An 18,910-nucleotide genomic window follows, 5' to 3' on the forward strand; every position below is an offset into this window, starting at 1 on the left:
GGTGAAAGAGCTAGAGCTGTGTTTGTCATACCATGAGACATCACGAAAATCTATCTTCCCAAACTATTATGACCCCTGTATGGAAAGATGAGACTTTCACGAACCCGATGGTGTTCTCCTTTTTGCTCTACGACCCCAATAAGCGTCTTGGGACTTGTCTGAAGTCGGTACAGCCGATCTGTAGAGTCCTAACAGTTTGAGCTACACACTAATATGATATCAGTTGAAAAAATGTATGGAAGTATTTATATATATATATATATATATATATATGAAGACTGTTAAGTGCCAAAAATAAGGGTTTAAATACATGTAAAAAAAAAAATACAAATGTTTCTTTATCTTTCTTATATCTCTCTTATGTCTCTCAAGAGTGTCACACCTGCTCTGCTCTTCCTCCCCCTCCCCCAGCCGGCTTGCCCAGCGCCTATGTCTCGGCCGGTTCGCCCAGGTGGGACGTCGGGTGATGCCCTAGAGGGGGAGGGGGGGGGGGGGGATACTGTCACGCCTGCTCCTGCTCTTCCTCCCTCTGGCGCTCGAGGGCGCCAGACTCCCCAACATTACGCACTCAGGTCACCTTTAGTACGCTCACCTACCTTTCCCCGTCACGTTCATCCACGCTCTTTGAACTCACATGGACTCAATTACTTATGTCATTTCCTTCCCTATATATGTATGTTTCCCTGCTTCGGGATTGTTTGTCATGTGTCCTTGTTGTCCCGTGTGCTGAAGCTGTTCCTGTCGTGTTCTATGCCCGTTCCTGAATAAATGTTTGACTCCATTTACCTGCTTCTCCTGTACGGCGTCGATCCTCACAACGGCGTCGATCCTCACAAGGAGAGGCATTTCAGAACAAACTTCCTTTTGATATTTTTGGGGGGCTATCTGTTGTTTCATGTGTTTGTATAGGCTAATAGCAGGACAGCCCAATATAATTTTTCATACCTATTTTTTTTAAACATATTTTGGGGGGATACTTCAAGAGGTCTTAAAATTATAAATGAAATAGTAAAATTATTCTTGTTATGAACTTCTTCAAAAATTCCATATAGCTTAGTAGAACCCCCTCCCCCGGCTCAGGCAGGGCTTAGACTCTTATGGCTTTTAAGGGAAAAGCAAAAAGTTACAGCCTTTACATTGTAAATGCAGTGATATAAATACCTTGTTGAGGTTCATATGTTATTATACACACACAGACTGGGGTTGTCACACTTACCAGGTAAGTAGTGCTGTCAAGGTGTCTTCTTAGGAAAGTTAACTCCTGTCAAGATAAGGTAAGGCTCAATGCTAGCCTCAGTCAAAACAGTACACTTCTCGCCTCCAGGATGGGAAAATCAACACAACAAACAATCCTGACTTTGTCAATCTTGACGATTCCCTGTGTGTGACTACTGCTGTTCTCCAGTCCTGGAACATGTAGAGAAGCCTATAGGGAAGAGGTGGTAACTTCCTCTGAATAACAGACTTTCCCTCTCCCTCACAGTCTCCACTCTCTCTGCCAGCAGCAGGAATAGCTGTCATACAATCCCTCTAGGAGAGAGAGAAAAAAGGAGGAACGAGGAACTGCCAAAAATGAGCAGGGTTTGGGAAAGAGGGAGGTAGGAAGGGAGTATTGGGAGGGGAGTTATTCCCCCTCGTCCCCTCTGTTAAGATGATGAGCAGGAAAAGCACAACCCCTCGACAAATTGATTTTCCACACCGAGTACAGAACGACAGCAAACACAAACAAAAACAAAACACGAGGCATGACAATGAAGGATTGTTGTTTACCTTTGGAGCCATTAAAAATAACTATATCTGAAACAAAATTGTACTGGATTGCAGCTTAAGCCGTTTATATGTAAAGATGAATGGGAAAGTGGAACATTTGGGGGGGTAGGAAGGACATGTAATCTGAATAGTATGACAACCCCCTCACTGAAAGTTAATTGCTAACAGTTGTGAGCCACACTCAGAAACATATGGCTACCAATATGATTTTAAAATCCATTATAGAGAAGACAAGGAAGATTGAAGAGGTTTGACTGCATAATAGGAGATACCTATCTTGTAACTATCCTTGCTGAATAACACAATAACACAAATCCACAAAGCCATGTAAGTATCCATACTCTTTTGAATACTTTAGAAAAAAATAGCCTACTTTTCAGGCTTAGCACTTGGCCCTGACAGCATGACATGGACATAAGTCCTACATTACAGACAGCACACACTGGTCTTGTTTTGTAACCCAGACTTACTAGCAGGGAGGAAACCCCCAACCAACTTAAGAGAGTGAGCAGTAAATACACTGGGCCACCAAGCAAAGCCTTGACCAGATTTAATTAAAGCCAGACAGAGTGGGTGGGCATGGAGATACAGTATTTCCTATCAACATGGACAGGGTCTCCATGGGAATCCAGGGAGGGGAAGACTTCTCTACAAAGTGCTGTGAAATCAATATTGAAAAGCTGCATTAGAAAGTGCTTCATCAAATTTCCTTATTTCTCAATGGGGTCAATGTCGGCGCAAAGCTGTTATTTTGATACACCCTGTTGCTGAGGTGGAAAGAGAAAGAAACAAGGTATTGGGATTACATCCCAGATAGCACCCTATTCCCAATGTTGCGCACTATGGGCCCAGGTCAAAAGTAGTGCACTATAAAGGGATTAGGGTGCCAATTGGAATCTAGTCTTGGTTTCTGTCCACATATTTTACTCATTAACCCACGCTCACTAGAGAGCAGAACTTAATAACCCATGACGGGACACAAGCTCTTTGGATGCTCTGAAGGTGGATTCAGTTCAATTGGACTTCATCATGGAGTGGAGATGGGTAACAACTGCGCATGTGCGCTCTCAGGGGAATCCCTGCCACGTAGAAACTGCACGTTATACCCTTATTCACAGATGCATGTTTTTTTAGGCAGAGAAGTGGAGACAGTGTTACACATTAGTTATACAAAGTAAAACAGCCTACAAATACTGTATGTCTGGTGACAAAATACTAGCTACGGGAGGGGCACTGATGATATTGTTGAATCGTATTTATATGAGCCTGAGTATTCGGATGAAGAATTGAGGGAAATTGAGCTTCAGATGGTCGCTGCCGCTCTAGCCACCAAAGCCGCAGCAGTAGCTTACCCAAAGCCCTAACCCATCCCCAGGATCAACACAGTCTGGTGGTGCAGTTGTGGCAATTGTGCTCCAATGGCACGAATGAAGAATGTTTCCGCTGCAGAGGATTTGCATACGTGTTGACAATTCCTACAGAAATAGAGGAACGTAAGGATGATGAGGAGAGGTAAGGTTGCTTTTGCGACCACAGGGATTTGGCTGCCCACATAAAACTCTGGTGTCCTGGAAACAATTGTCCGTATTCCAAAAATGAATTGGTGACGCAACCCTGTTCCAGCTGGGCAAAACGGACAGTTATTTAATGAATAAGTAGCTAAACTTTACATCATTGAATGATTGCTTATAAATCTCTATGAGCGGGACCATTAGTGGGCTTATGTTTTCACATTGCCCAAAACACAATATAGCCTATGTTTATTTATCACAATGGTTTTAGGATACTCTATTCTGCAATGTAAGGTGACATAATATCTATTGTCTCTCACCCCCTGTCATAAATACATAGGGCATATATGCTAACCTGTAGAGCACCTTTGCATTTTGGCACTGCGCCAGATCCAGTCCATGGAAATAAAGCAGCAATGGTCGTATCTATTAGTATCCTTTGGTTTTCTTTCTCTATCATTTCAGATGACATATCTAAATCATATGCATTGTCGCTGAAGTGCTTACTACGCACAGACAGCGATGCAAGGTTTGGCTGTGGGGGTATTTACATATTGTTTCGGAAAACAGTGAAATTTGGTACCTTCTTCCCTTGATTTCCTGTATAAAGTGCAGCCAGGGACCGAACACTAGCTTGCTCTTGCTGCCATCTCTGTTTCCAATTTGTGTAACTGACTTTACCTGCGATATGCCTAACTCCATCAACTTTTGCACAAGATCCTTCTCCTCTCCCAAAAACTTGAATCAATCAATCAAATGGTGGCTAAGGAAAACTCCCTAGAACGCTTAAAAAAACGATGAATTTGTCCATATCAGAATCATGAATTCACTGGCAATGGATCAGAGAAAGGGCAGCATCCAGCAATGTCACATGTCCTATTTTTTGCTGCTGTTTCAGTACAGCACTACAGGGAGAGAGATGGGGAGAGGGGGAGAGGGCAAACTCCAATGAACTAGTTTCAATGTATGGAATCACTTGTATGGAATCACAGTTTCTGTATTTTGGGTACACTTCTCCTTTAAGGGTTAATAAGGTGCCCAAAGTAAACTGCGTGCCCAAAGTAAATTGCCTGCTACTCAGGCCCAGAAGCTTGGATAGAAAACACTCTAAAGTTTCTAAAACTGTTCAAATAATGTCTGTGAGTAGAACAGAACTTATTTGGCAGGCGAAACCCCGAGGACAAACCATCAAGATTGTTTTCTATTTTTTTTTCTATGGGAAACTAGATTTATGAGGCACCTGGTTGCAGTTCCTATGGCTTCCACTAGATTTCAACAGTCTTTAGAAATTGGTTGATGTTTTTCCTTTGAGAAATTAAAAAGTAGGGTTGTTCAGTCTGAGTGCCAAGCCAAGTGGACTCTTTTGTTTGGTGTGTGTGACCTGGAGCTCGCTCCACTTTGATATTATCCGCTATTGAACATAGTATATTCCATAATTGTATCAATTATTTTAGGATACCTAAAAGTGGATTAGGAAAGTTGTTTGAAATGTTTGGACCAGGTTTACAGGTAACTTATTAGATAATTTGTAGTCATGTTGGGCGAGTTGGAACCGGTGTATTTCTGAATCAAATGCACCAAATAAATGGACATTTTGGGGATATAAAGGACTTTATCGAACAAAATGACCATTTGGGATGTTTCTGGGACATATTGGAGTGCCAACAGAAGAAGATCTTCAAAGGTAAGGCATGAATTATATTGTTATTTCTGACTTTCGTGTCGCACCTGCTTGGTTGAAATATGATTTTCATGTGTTTGTATGATGGGATGCTGTCCTCAGATAATCGCATGGTTTGCTTTTGCCTTAAAGCCTTTTTGAAATCTGTCACGGTGGCTGGATTAACAAGAAGTTAAGTGTTATTTTGTTGTATTGCACTTGTTATTTATGAAATTGTTTGAATAATTTAATTTGAATTTCGCGCTCTGCAATTTCACTGTTGTCGTAACGTTAGCGGAGCGTCTAGCCGTAACAGGTTTAAGGTAAGGGTTAAGGTTTGGGATAGGGTTCGAACAAAAGACTAAAACAAAATGTCCACCACTGGGACCAAACACACAACTTTCTGATGCAGAGTCATGGGATTACATCCATCCACCACCCCTGTCCACAACATCTTAGCAAAATCCAAGCCTACTTGGAGCCGACAGATAGGGCTGCCGTGCGTCTTGCTCTTAGGAATCGTATTAATACATACAGTATTCATATTTTTTGTATGTGTTATTTCTTACATTTTTAGCCGAGACATGTTTTAGTGTTATTACATACAGCAGTGAATAACTTTTGGAAATCATAGCGGCAGTAACTTACCAGCTTTACCAGCATTACCACATAGAATACGACTTTCCTGAATCGGATCCTTTGTTTGTACCCCCTAGGGCAATTGAACTAATTCCAGAGGCTGACCCTAAACACCGCCCAAAGGAGAGTCGGAGGAGAGGTACTCAAAGTGGACATCTAGTCCAACTCAGGAGGTGCACACACCATCCTCAGCTTTCAACTATATAACTCACTAATGTTCAGTCTCTGGATAATAATGTTGATGAGCTCAAGGCGAGGATTTCTTTCCAGAGAGACATCAGGAATTGTAACATACTCTGCTTCACGGAAACATGGCCCTTTCGGGATATACTGTTTGAGTACAGCTAGTTGGTTTCTGAGTTCATCGGGCAGACAGAAATACATTTCTGTCTGGGAAGAAGAAGGGTGGGGGTGCATGTTTCATGATTAACTAATGGGTTGATTATGAGAAAATACAGAACTCAAGTCCTTTTGTTCACTCGACCTAGAACACCTTACAATCAAATGTCACCGTATTACCTCCCAGGAGAATTATCTTCGATTATAATCACAGCCGTGTATATTCCCCCTCAAGCCGATACCATGACGGTTCTCAAAGAACTTCACTGTGTTTACGGACATATTCAATCTCTCCCTATCTCAGTCTGCTGTCCCCACATGCTTTAAGATGTCCAACATTGTTCCTGTACCCAAGAAAGTAAAGGTAACTGAACTAAATGATCGCCTCATAGCACTCACTTCTGTCATCATGAAGTGCTTTAAGAGACTAGTCAAGGATTATATCACCTCTACCTTACCTGAAACCCTAGACCCACTTCAATTTGCTTACCGCCCCAATAGATCAACAGACGATGCAATCGCCATCGCACTGCACACTGCCCTATCCCATCTGGACAAGAGGATTATCTACTGTATGTAAGAATGCTGTTCACTGACTATAGCTCACCATTCAACACCATAGTACACTCCAAGCTCATCATTAAGCTCAAGGACCTGGGTCCTAACCCCGCCCTGTGCAACTGGGTCCTGGACTTTGATGGGCCGCCCCCAGGTGGTGAAGGTAGGAAATAACACCTCCACTTCGCTGATCCTCAACACTAGGGCCCCACAAGGATGCATGCTCAGCCCCCTCCTGTACTCCCTGTTCACTCAAGACTGCATGGCCACGAACACCTCCAAATCAATCATCAAGTTTGCAGACGACACAACAGTAGTAGGCCTGATAACCAACACTGATGAGACATCCTACAGGGAGGAGGTGAGGGCCCTGGGAGTGTGGTGCTAGGAAAATAACCTCTCACCCAACATCAACAAAACAAAGGAGCTGATCGTGGACTTCAGGAAAAAGCAGAGAGAGCACCCCCCTATCCACATCAACGAGTCCGCAGTGGAAAAGGTGGAAAGCTTCAAGTTCCTAGGCGTACACATCACTGACAAACTGAAATGGTCCACCCACACAGACAGTGTGGTGAAGAAGGCGCAACAGTGCCTCTTCAACCTCAAGAGGCTGAAGATTTATTTTACAGATGCACAATTGAGAGCATCCTGTCAGGCTCTATCACCGCCTAGTACAGCAACTGGACACCTAAAGCACTGTCACAGGAAGGCCACAAATAAAATCAAGGACAACAACCACCCAAGCCACTGCCTGTTCACCCCTCCATCATTCAGAAGGCGAGGTCAGTACAACTGCATCAAAGCTGGGACTGAGGGACTGAAAAACAGCTTCTATTTCAAGGCCATCATGCTATTAAATAGCCATCACTAGCACATTCGAGGCTGCTGCCCTATATAGACTTAAAATCACTGGCCACTTTAGTAATGGAACACCATTCACTTTAATAATGTTTACATATTTTGCATGTCTCATATATGTATATACTGTATTCTAACATATTTTATGGTATCTTAGCCCACGCCACTCTGACATTGGTGACCGAAATATTTATATATTCTTAATTCCATTCCTTTACTTTATATTTGTGTGTATTGTTTGATATTGTTAGATATTTTTTGTTAGATATTACTGCACTTTTGGAGCTGGAAACACAAGCACTTTGCTCTACCCGCAATAACATCTGCTAAACACGTGCATGTGACAAACACAGTTTGATTTGATACTTGATGGTAATCGCGCTCACTATTGCCAAATGACTGTATATATGAATGGACAAAGCCATCGATCATGTGACACCATTCATTCCTATGTGAAGGCTCAATAGCACATTGCAATTTAAATCGGTTAAGACGGTAACTCATGGAGACATAACATGTGACATTTTAGCTACTCCAGGAATTACGTTGCAGGCTAGGTCAGTGCTGTCCCCTCTCGTTAAATGTCTTATGGCTGGGGGCAGTATTGAGTAGCTTGGATTAATAAGGTGCCCAGAGGTGCCCAGAGTAAACTGCCTGCTACTCAGTCCCAGTTGCTAATATATGCATATTATTAGTATATTTGGATACACTCTGAAGTTTCTTAAACTGTTTGAATGATGTCTGTGAGTATAACATAACTCATATGGCAGGCAAAACCTGAGAAAAAAATCCAATCAGGAAGTGGGAAATCTGAGGTTGGTTGTTTTTCAACTCATTCCCTATTGAAGATACAGTGGGATATTGGTCATGTTGCACTTCCTACGGCTTCCACTAGATTTCAAGAGTCTTTAGAACCTTGTTTGATGTTTCTACTGTGAAGAGGGGGCGAATGAGAGGGGAAGGAGTCAGAGTTCTGCCAGAATGCCTTGTGACGCTCGTTCACGTGAGAGTGAGCTCTGTTCCAATGCTTTTCTACAGACAAAGGAATTCTCCGGTTGGAACATTATTGAAGATTTATGTTAAAAATATCCTAAAGATTGATTCTATACTTCGTTTGACATGGTTCTACGGACTGTAACGGAACTTTCTGACATTTCGTCTGCTCCTCCTAGTGAACGCGCTTCGTGAGTTTGGATTTGTTTACCAAAGGCGCTAACCAAAAGGAGGTATTTGGACATAAATGATGGACATTATCGAACAAAACAAACATTTATTGTGGAACTGGGATTCCTGGGAGTGCATTCTGATGAAGATCATCAAAGGTAAGTGAATGTTTATAATGTTATTTCTGATTTCTGTTGACTGCACAATATGGTGGATATCTTTTTGGCTTGTTTGGGCTCTGAGCGCCGTACTCAGATTATTGCATGGTTTGCTTTTTCCGTAAAGCTTTTTTAAAATCTGACACAGCGGTTGCATTAAGGAGAAGTGAATCTAAAGTTCAATGTATATCACTTTTTTTAACACTATTTTCATCAACATTTATGATGAGTATTTCTGTAAATTGATGTGGCTCTCTGCAAAATCTGCCTGTTGAGTCTATGGGGGTGCTATTTCATTATTGGATAAACAAACGTGCCCGTTTTAAGCGCAATATTTTGTCACGAAAAGATGCTCGACTATGCATATAATTGACAGCTTTGGAAAGAAAACAGTCTGACGTTTTCAAAACTGCAAAGATATTATCTGTGAGTGCCACAGAACTCATGCTACAGGCGAAACCAAGATGAAACTTCAAACAGGAAATTAGCAGAATTTCTGAAGCTCTGTTTTCCATTGTCTCCTTATATGGCTGTGAATGCACCACGAACGAGCCTGCCCTTTCTGTCGTTTCTTCAAGATGTATGCAGCATTGTGACGTATTTGTATGCATATCATTGGAAGATTGGCCATAATAGACTACATTTTCCAGGGGTCCGCCCGGTGTCCTTTGTCTAAATTGGTGCGTAATCTTCAGGTGCGGGCATTTTCTCCTGGGATTCAGGAGAGAAAGCACACTTCCACGAACGATATATCATCGAAGAGATATGTGATAAACATATTGAGGATTGATTCTAAACAACGTTTGCCATGTTTCAGTCGATATTATGCAGTTAATTTGGAAAAAAGTTTGGCGTTTTGATGACTGGATTTTCGGTTTGTTTTGGTAGCCAAACGTGACGCACCAAACGGAGCGATTTCTCCTAAACAAAACTGAACATTTGCTATCTAACAGAGTCTCCTCATTGAAAACATCTGAAGTTCTTTTCTGGTTTTTGTGAAAATGTTGCCTGCTGAATGCTAACGCTAATGCTAACGCTAAAGCTAACGCTAAATGCTACGCTAGCTAGCTACTGTTACACAAATGATTGTTTTCCTATGGTTGAGAAGCATATTTTGAAAATCTGAGATGACAGTGTTGTTAACAAAAGGCTAAGCTTGAGAGCTAGCATATTTATTTCATTTCATTTGCGATTTTCATGAATAGTTAACGTTGCGTTATGGTAATGAGCTCGAGGCTGTATTCACGATACCGGATCCGGGATGGCTAGAATCAAGAGGTTTTAAGTAACTCAAGTTGAATGCCAACCAGGGTACTGCAGGTTTCCATTAGCAACTGAATTATCCTCATAACTTCTCTGTGTGCTATTTTAAAATAATCGGTTCAAGGACATACATTATTGGTACCATGATTGCCTTCGATTTTATACATTTTTTCCCAATAAGATTGACCATGAAGAGGAAAAAGGATTAATTCAGTTTAATGGGGGGGTTCTTGTTTTCTGCTAATACCTGCAATGCTGCGGTCGGCCTTGGACTACTGGGGCTTCAACGAGAGGGGGCAGTCGTTCTCCCTTGCTTTTGCCCCTAGTGGCTGATTTTGAAGGAATTTCCCAACGTCCTCAAGACATGGACAGAGGTCCAATTTATAATTCACTCTTCGCTAGAGCCTCCTAGCCCCCTACGTTTGCAATTCGCAACATATCATATTAACCTCTCTGATCTCCCAAACCCGGATCCGGTATCGTGACTACAGCCTCAAGCTCATTACCATAACGCAACGTTAACTATTCATGAAAATCGCAAATGAAATGAAATAAATATGCCATCTCGCAAGCTTAGCCTTTTGTAAACAACACTGTCATCTCAGATTTTCAAAATATGCTTCTCAACCATAGGAAAACAATAATTTGTGTAAAAGTAGCTAGCTAGCAAAGCATTTAGCGTTAGCATTAGCGTTAGCATCCAGCAAAAACATTCCATTTCAACAAAAACATAAAAGCCTTCAAATAAAATCATTTACCTTTGAAGAACTTCTGATGTTTTCAATGAGGATACTCTCAGTTAGATAGCAGATGCTCAGTTTTTCCAAAAAGATTCTTTGTGTATTAGAAATAGCTCCGTTTTATACATCACATTTGGCTACCAAAAAAAAACTGAAAATTCAGTCCTCAAAACGCGAACTTTTTTCCAAATTAACTCCATAATATCGACTGAAAACATGGCAAACGTTGTTTAGAATCAATCATCAAGGTGTTTTTCACATATCTCTTCATTGATACATCGTTCTTGGACACATGGTTTCTCCCCTGAATCAAATGGTAAAGTACAAGCAGCTGGCAATTGCGCACCGAATTCCACGCAGGACACCAGGCGGACACTTGGAAAATGTAGTCTCTTATGGTCAATCTTCCAATGATATGCCTACAAATACGTCACAATGCTGCTAAGACCTTGGGCGAACGACAGAAAGTGTAGGCTCATTCCTTGCGCAATCACAGCCATATAAGGAGACAATGGAAAACAGAGCTTCAGAAATTCTGCTAATTCCTGGTTGATGCATCATCTTGGTTTCGCCTGTAGAATGAGTTCTGGGGCACTTACAGACAAAATCTTTGCAGATTCTGAAACTTCAGAGTGTTTTCTTTCCAAAACTGTATGCATATGCATAGTCGAGCATCTTTTCGTGACAAAATATCGCGCTTAAAACGGGAACGTTTTTTATCCAAAAATGAAATAGCGCCCCTAGAGATCTAACAGGTTAATTGTTATTCGTAACATATCATATGAAATGGATGGACATCCACAAATTAATACATACCAAATGAAATGTAACATATCATAAAATAGAGGGAGACAGACGTTTACTATGTTACGTCTACCCCTGAGTCCAGGTTGACTATAAATGTTAAGCAGGTTTTGGAAGAACAAAGGCCATGAAAGTATAGCCTCTAGCTCAGATGAATCCTCATAGAACAGTGTTTGAGAGAAGGGAATAAGGGTGCGCCCACGCGATCCAAAATATTTCCTTTAAACTCCTTTGTTGATGCTTTGTATTGTGTGGGTGGATGTGTGAATGGTACTGGGGAACACTGGTGATGAAGGTCTGAGCTGCTTTACAGACACATTCACACAAAGACAGAAAACGCCTGGCAAACACTGGTGCCAACCTTATACATATATAAATAATATAGGCTACATATGCTTAGCAAAATGACCCATATCCCACATGTAAACACTTGTTACACTTTAACTGTGAACAGAACAGGGCATTAAGATTGACAGGGTTAGCTGTTATGCTAGCTAGCAGTTAGCTTCAAGGTGAGGAGCATAGACTGTTATAAACAACACCATGATTTTTCAACACAGCCACTAACCTGATAATTGACTACGATCATTTCATCAGTCAAGATTCAATGGCCATTGAAAAGCCCAGACAAAAGTGAGACAGAGGGGGGATGAACACACCTCATACCACTGTAATAGTCATCTGTAGAAGTGCAGTACACTGGAAATGAATATCATGGGAGAGATCCCAAAGGGAATTAGCATACTTTGTTTTTAATCAGAAACGGAGTCAATATTTTCAAACTCCAAACACATGTTGCTCAGCCTCGGCTTGAGCTGTGATTGCTTACCTCGACTGACACTGAAATTAAAGAAATCTTAAAAAGTGAACAAGATGGAAGGAATGGAGGGAGGAGAAAGGAAAAAGCATGTACCTTTTCCAATTTACATGTCAGAAATGCCAAGATGAAAATAGCATGCCAAGACACAACAATATGCCTTGGCACCTCACAACCATTCAATTACCTAAAGACGGCTCCCTTGACAAGTCTACCGGATTATTGGTCCAGTTTTCCCTGCAGGTAGAGCCCACACTTACACCCTCCACCCAGTACATAAAAACACGTCTTTGTCTTTTGGCCCCAAAGGCCCCTCGTAAAACTAACTGGAGGCATTAGCCAGGAGACTCTTTATGACACACATGGGATTCCATGGCAGTGCCTCCACGTTCCTTACGTTTTGTGATCAGGGGATTCCACTTCCCCCTACATCAACTACTCCTATACACACACAGGCATGCATGCCGTCTAACATGCACACAAACAAACACATGCAGAACCCACAAAGAACATGCGCACACGCACACGCACATGCGCACACACACACACACACACACACACACAGAATCCACTCTATACCTCTCCACTCCCTGCTGAGCCATTGCTTACCTTGTGATTCTAGAGTTGTGATGACAGCCAGCTCAGTACTCCTTTCCCCTGCCTCTACTGCTAAGTGAGAAGCCTCACAGAATCCTGAATTCCTCTATTACAGCCAGTTCTAACCCCTTGTTAACTGACCATATCGTGGAATATCAGCGACACTGTGGTGTTAACCAGCGATTGGGGTTTTACAGCCCAATATGTTTCCGGGGAGGGACTGCAGCTATTGTGAAATGGGCGCGATCTGTGAAGGTTCTGGCACACCCATGCAGCATGCAAGGAAGGAGAAAAATCTACAGTAAGCCTCAGGACTGAAGAAATGGTCTATTAGGTGGGAAAGGCTGGGTAAGCTGGTACAGGAAATGGCTCAGGGAAGACTGGGGAGGGAGGCCCCTGCACGGCAGTGGGCAAGGGTCCCGTCATGCAGCCCCTGGGCCGAGGGTCGAATATAAGGCCCCTGTGTTCCCCTCTCCTCAGAGGGGGTGACAGAGTTTGAACTGGTGCAAGCCAGGCTCAGAACTGAGGGAGAGACGGTAGAGGGGAAGGTCTGTGTTACCCTCGGGAGAGAGGGTGGAGGGGAGGGGAAGGAGAGGGGGTGGTGTGGGATTACATAAATAGTTCCACACCCTGGCAGCCAGGCATCTTGACTTCCATCTACCTCTTCCCATCTCTCCCATCTCTCCCTCTCTCCCTCTCTCCCTCCTTGACAGCCCTGTGCCAAGCCCCCAGGGCTGTAGGCCCCTGCAAGGTTGCAGCAGGTACGTTGGAAGCACTCCTCACATTCCTGTGCTTCAGCTTGTCCAGATGATACGCTAATGTTAGACTAGTTGGTATGAACTGTTTCTTTCAACAGAGTGGATTGTTGGCATGACATGTATTCTTTGTGGGGTGAAATGGTCCCTAAAGCAGTCATAATGCATAGTCATGCGTATGTTCTATTTATTTTCTACAGGATGAACTCAAGAGACTGGACACAACTCAGTCATCACTCGTCTTTTTTGTGTGGAGGGACTAAACTCATGACAATTTGAAACATACTTGGATATGGTCAAAATGTTGTTTTCCAAAGACCTAGATTTGCATACAAAAATAGTTCAGCGTGCGTGTGTGTGTGTGTGTGTGTTGTGCGTTGTGAGGAAATAGTGTGACGGGACTACTTCCCTAGTCAGCCTTGAGGCAGTGGGTTTGGACCCCTGTATGTGCCATTATCAATATTTAATGGGGACCGGCTTCAAACACTCACAAGGCAAAAACACTCATTATTCCACACTTGTCCATGTCGTTTTTAAATAACTCCCTTGTCATTTGATACTTTTCTGTGTTGTTTTGAATGAACTCACTGAACTGGTGTCTAAATAACCCGTTTGAAAGTGTTGAAAATAAACTTGGTTTCAGATGTTAATAAAGTAAACAGGGATAAGATTAATGTTGTATGCTGAATGACTGTGATGTTACTAGCTATGCCTGTCATGGGCCGTTCGGTCACACGGTTGTTGATTTAAACCATTCTAGAACCCACTTACTGAAAGGAGTTCAACAACTAGTTACTGATTTACTGTAGGCCGGGACACTGACAGGGATAGAACGGTCGGAACCATGTTTGAACACTTAACATTGTTATAAAATGGCAGTTGACAGGGCTTCAAAGTAAGGTATACATGTTGTCATTCAGCCTTCCAAGTCTTCGATGCGTTGGAATTTTGAAGTAGCTGAACCATTCGTTTTCACTGAAAGTGTAACTTTTACCCCTGTAGCATTTGTGCTTAAGAGAGGGAGGGATATGAAACACTTCTGTGCAGTATTGTGCAACTTGAACATTCCGTTTTACTTGAGCTTGATTAAACTTTAGTTACACAGACTTTCTGTTTTCAACTATTTTCTGGAAAACCCAGAGTTAACCACATGTTACCTTATATCTGAACCTACCAGCCAGTGCTATTTAGCTCATAACTGTTTGGGCCAAAAATTGAAATGAGATGCTGATGTTGACATAACATGTGGTCCTTTGCATAGCTGTGGGAAGAGTGCATCGCTGTGAGTTAGGGGTGCTAGACAGGAGGACAATTAAAAAATATATATATATATTTAGTAAAGCGTTGCATGAATCTATAATCATATTATATCTGAGCACACACATTTTTAGGATTTCCATGCATGGGGATTTTCATGGATTTTTTTAAAGCAGGGTAAGGAACAAATGGGCCTTTTATAAACACAATTCATGCACTCTATGTAATTTACATGATAGAAGACATTAACAGAATCTTTCTTAATACCACACATATGGCCGAATGCTAGCTACTGCGCAATTCACTATTCAGGTAGGATGCAGTTTTGGAACTGAATTATTTTTTCTTAGTATTTATAATAATTTGTTTTACCATTATTATTATTATTATTATTATTATTATTATATATCATGGTTATTATTGTAGGCCTATTCATTGTAAAACATGTCTTGTTTCATTCTGCTGTGACATTTTCTTTGGCTAAATTATGTTTGAATCTGTCTTTTGAATTTTGTGTTCTGTATTTAGTTTAGGATAGGTTTTAAGTAGGCCTGTTGTAAAATAAATATCATTAGCCTATTGTTGTCATGTGTTGGGTACGGTAGGCACTAGCCTTTATTGGTAATTGCTGCACTATATTGTAGCCTGTTCAACACCAGTTCGCAAGTGTTTTATTTCATTATGTTGAGCCATTTTCCTTGGCCAAATGAAGTTCCAACTGTAATGTTCTGGTTGCTTAGATATAATATCCTGCTCGTATTTTCCCTGTAAACAATGGCTTGATATACTTTTGATATTACCTTAATAACATTGAAAAACTTTTGTGAAGGTTTAGTGGGTGTGGCCATTAGCCTATTATACTGCATGTCTATGATATGAAAGCAGTGCACACTGGCACTCCAACTGACTATGACAGTTAAACTTGAGGAACAATGTTTTAGGCCTACCAGAGTTACGCCTATAATCTAACAATATAATGCTTATCTTTACCCCAAAAAATGTGGATTGAAAATTCTTCTGTATGCCTATATCTGTATAGCAGCCGAAGTAGCATATCTGATAAAGATACATGTCCTAGCATTTGACTGGTCATACTTATCGTCCATGGGTTAATTTGCATAATTTAGTGTAATGAAATTGCCACTTGTGTAAATTCCTTATGAATCGTATTAATCACATGCACACAGCATACAGATCCAGAGCCTTTGAGTGGACAATCTGTCAGACAGCGCTTTTGTAAACCCAATCATTGCGCAACAATTCCAAATGCAATCATGTGTTAATTTTGTTTTCATAGCCACGATTAAAAAAAGCTAATATTTTTAGGCCTACTTCTCATGGTAGCCTAATTGAAGCGCTCTTCCCATTCACCATTCAACTTGCAGACTTGTTTATGTGTTGCTGTGCGTTTTGTTGCCAACCTTACTTTGCTACCTTTACGGTTTTTACTTTTTAATTACGTTTACATTTTAAGTTTTTCCATCACTCAACTTTTTTTTCATTCAACTTTTTCACTCCGGACGCTTTATCTGGACATGGTTCGTCAGGACCTCCAACGGCCGAAGCTAAGTAGTAACATTAACATGATGGCTTCTAATTGCAGTCGCTGTACTCATAATATACAGGAGAACGACCGCCTTACGGCGAGGATAGCTGTGCTTCAAGCCCAGCTTCAGACACAATCATTAGGCAAGGCTAATTTCAGTGTAGGAAAGGATGACACAGCGTCTGTGCCACCAGTAATTACAGATAGTAATGTTAGTATAAATCCCCTCAAACGGTCCCCGCAGCCGGACAACTTTCTCATGGCTTCTGGAGGGAAATGCTGTAGGAATGCTCAACCGGTGTCGCTCATTCAGCCGACAGAAACTTTCAACCGGTTTTCCCCATTAAGCAGCGAGTCGGAGTCTGAGGCCGAGCCTTCTCTGGTCTCTACTCCCCCCTTTACGTGCTCTGAGACGCTGAAACCTCCCACCATTAGCTCTGACAAATTGAAAGACTTAGACTTAAAACGAATCATCCAGCGATCATACACTGTTTACCAGGGGGCAGGGCTACCAACGTTAAGGCTAATCTGAAGATGGTGCTGGCTAAAGCTAAAACTGGTGAGTCTAGAGAGTATAGAAATATTGTTATCCACGTTGGCACCAACGATGTTAGGATGAAACAGTCAGAGGTCACCAAGCGCAACATAGCTTCAGCGTGTAAAGATGTGTCGGCATCGAGTAATTGTCTCTGGCCCCCTCCCAGTTAGGGGGAGTGATGAGCTCTACAGCAGTTTCACAACTCAATCGCTGGTTGAAAACTGTTTTCTGCCCCTCCCAAAAGATAGAATTTGTAGATAATTGGCCCTCTTTCTGGGACTCACCCACAAACAGGACAAACAGGACTCCATCCTAGCTGAGGAGTGACGGACTCCATCCTAGCTGGAGGGGTGCTCTCATCTTATCTACCAACATAGACAGGGCTCTAAGTCCTCTAGCTCCACAATGAAATAGGGTGCAGGCCAGGCAGCAGGCTGTTAGCCAGCCTGCCAGCTTAGTGGAGTCTGCCACTAGCACAGTCAGTGTAGTCAGCTCAGCTATCCCCATTGAGACCGTGTCTGTGCATTGACCTAGGTTGGGCAAAACTTATAGCAGATAATATTCCAATAGTTGGTGATTTTAATATTCACATGGAAAAGTTCACAAACCCACTCCAAAAGGCTTTCGGAGCCATCATTGACTCAGTGGGTTTTGTCCAACATGTCTCTGGACCTACTCACTGTCACAGTCATACTCTGGACCTTAATGTTTTTCCTCATAGTTCTGGACTATCGGCCCACCATTTTATTACGTTTGCAATCGCAACAAATAATCTGCTCAGACCCCAGCCAATGAGCATCAAAAGTCGTGCTATAAATTCTCAGACAACACAAAGATTCCTTGATGCCCTTCCAAACTCCCTCTGCCTACCCAAGGACGTCAGAGTACAAAAATCAGTTAAACCTACGCCCCAGTTTGTGATTATATAAGGAACAAACATAACATGGTGTCAGATTGGTAGTCGCTATGACGAGACAGAAAAGAAAGGAGTAACTCTGCAAATTTCCGCGACGAATATTGAACATTCTACCACAAGTCAAGTGACGTGAGTAGTCAAAGATGCTAGCTTGCAAGAGCGAGGACAACGAGCCGCAGCAGCGAGAGTGACAGCAGCGAGAGCGAGGCTGCATTGGAATCTGTTGACGAGCAAGTTGATGAACAACATACGAGAAATTGACACTGTTCCTGTGCTCCGTCATGGCTAGGTTTAGTCCTCCTACTCCTATGCAGTTAACAGGCAATTTAGCTGACAATTGGAAATGTTTCAAGCAGAGATTCAATATCTACCTAGCAGCCAATGGTGCAGGGGGAGATGATGACTGATGCATGTTCTGCATGTTATTGGAGAGGATGCATTGGACATTTACAATAGCTTTCAGCAAGATGAGGCAAACTTGACATTGACGGTGCTAATGGCTAAATTTGAGGAGTACTTAGATACAAGTTTTTCTCTCATGATTAGAAACAGGGAGTCAGTTTTGACCAGTATTTGGCTGAGCTGAACACACTGAGCAAAACGTGTGAATTTGAAAATCTGAAAGACTCACTAGTGAAAGACAGGATGGTCTGTGGCATACTTGATAATGGACTCAAGGAGAGATTGCTGCGTGATAAAGATGTAACTTTGGACAAAGCAGTAAATATGTGTGGAGCAGCTGAAACCACCAGAGCACAAGCTAAAGAGCTGTGCAGGGAAGAGACGTCAGTGTATGCAATAAAAAGAGAGGAGCAATACACACAACGCCTTACAAAACAAAAACAAGCAAAAGAGAGAAATCAAAACATTACATGTGGGAAATGTGGATTTATCCACAAGCCAAACAAAATGCCCTGCATATGGGAAATCATGTGACACTGTGGGAAAAATAATCCTTTCTCAAAATGCTGCAAAGCCTGTTGTCGCTGGATGAGTACAAAACACTGAAGGTGAAGAGCA

At 42.0% G+C, this 18,910-nt stretch overlaps 1 protein-coding gene across 5 annotated transcripts in view; it reads right to left on the bottom strand.

Moving 5' to 3' along the window:
- Positions 1 to 18,910, bottom strand: part of LOC110517416 (protein eva-1 homolog B) — a 66,552-nt gene that overhangs the window by 15,077 nt on the left and 32,565 nt on the right. Inside the window, exon 1 of one of the 5 annotated variants that reach the window (XM_036973790.1) lies at positions 12,891 to 13,064. The exons of 1 other annotated variant lie outside the window; for it this stretch is intronic. The gene's annotated coding sequence lies outside the window, so the exon portion shown is untranslated. Of the gene's footprint in view, positions 1 to 1,216; positions 1,549 to 12,890; positions 13,065 to 18,910 lie in introns of those variants that run through there. 3 more of the 5 variants (XM_021595500.2, XM_021595493.2, XM_021595506.2) reach the window with 3 other exon arrangements.

This window comes from Oncorhynchus mykiss, chromosome 3 (assembly GCF_013265735.2).
Source record: "Oncorhynchus mykiss isolate Arlee chromosome 3, USDA_OmykA_1.1, whole genome shotgun sequence".
Classification (NCBI taxonomy): domain Eukaryota; kingdom Metazoa; phylum Chordata; class Actinopteri; order Salmoniformes; family Salmonidae; genus Oncorhynchus; species Oncorhynchus mykiss.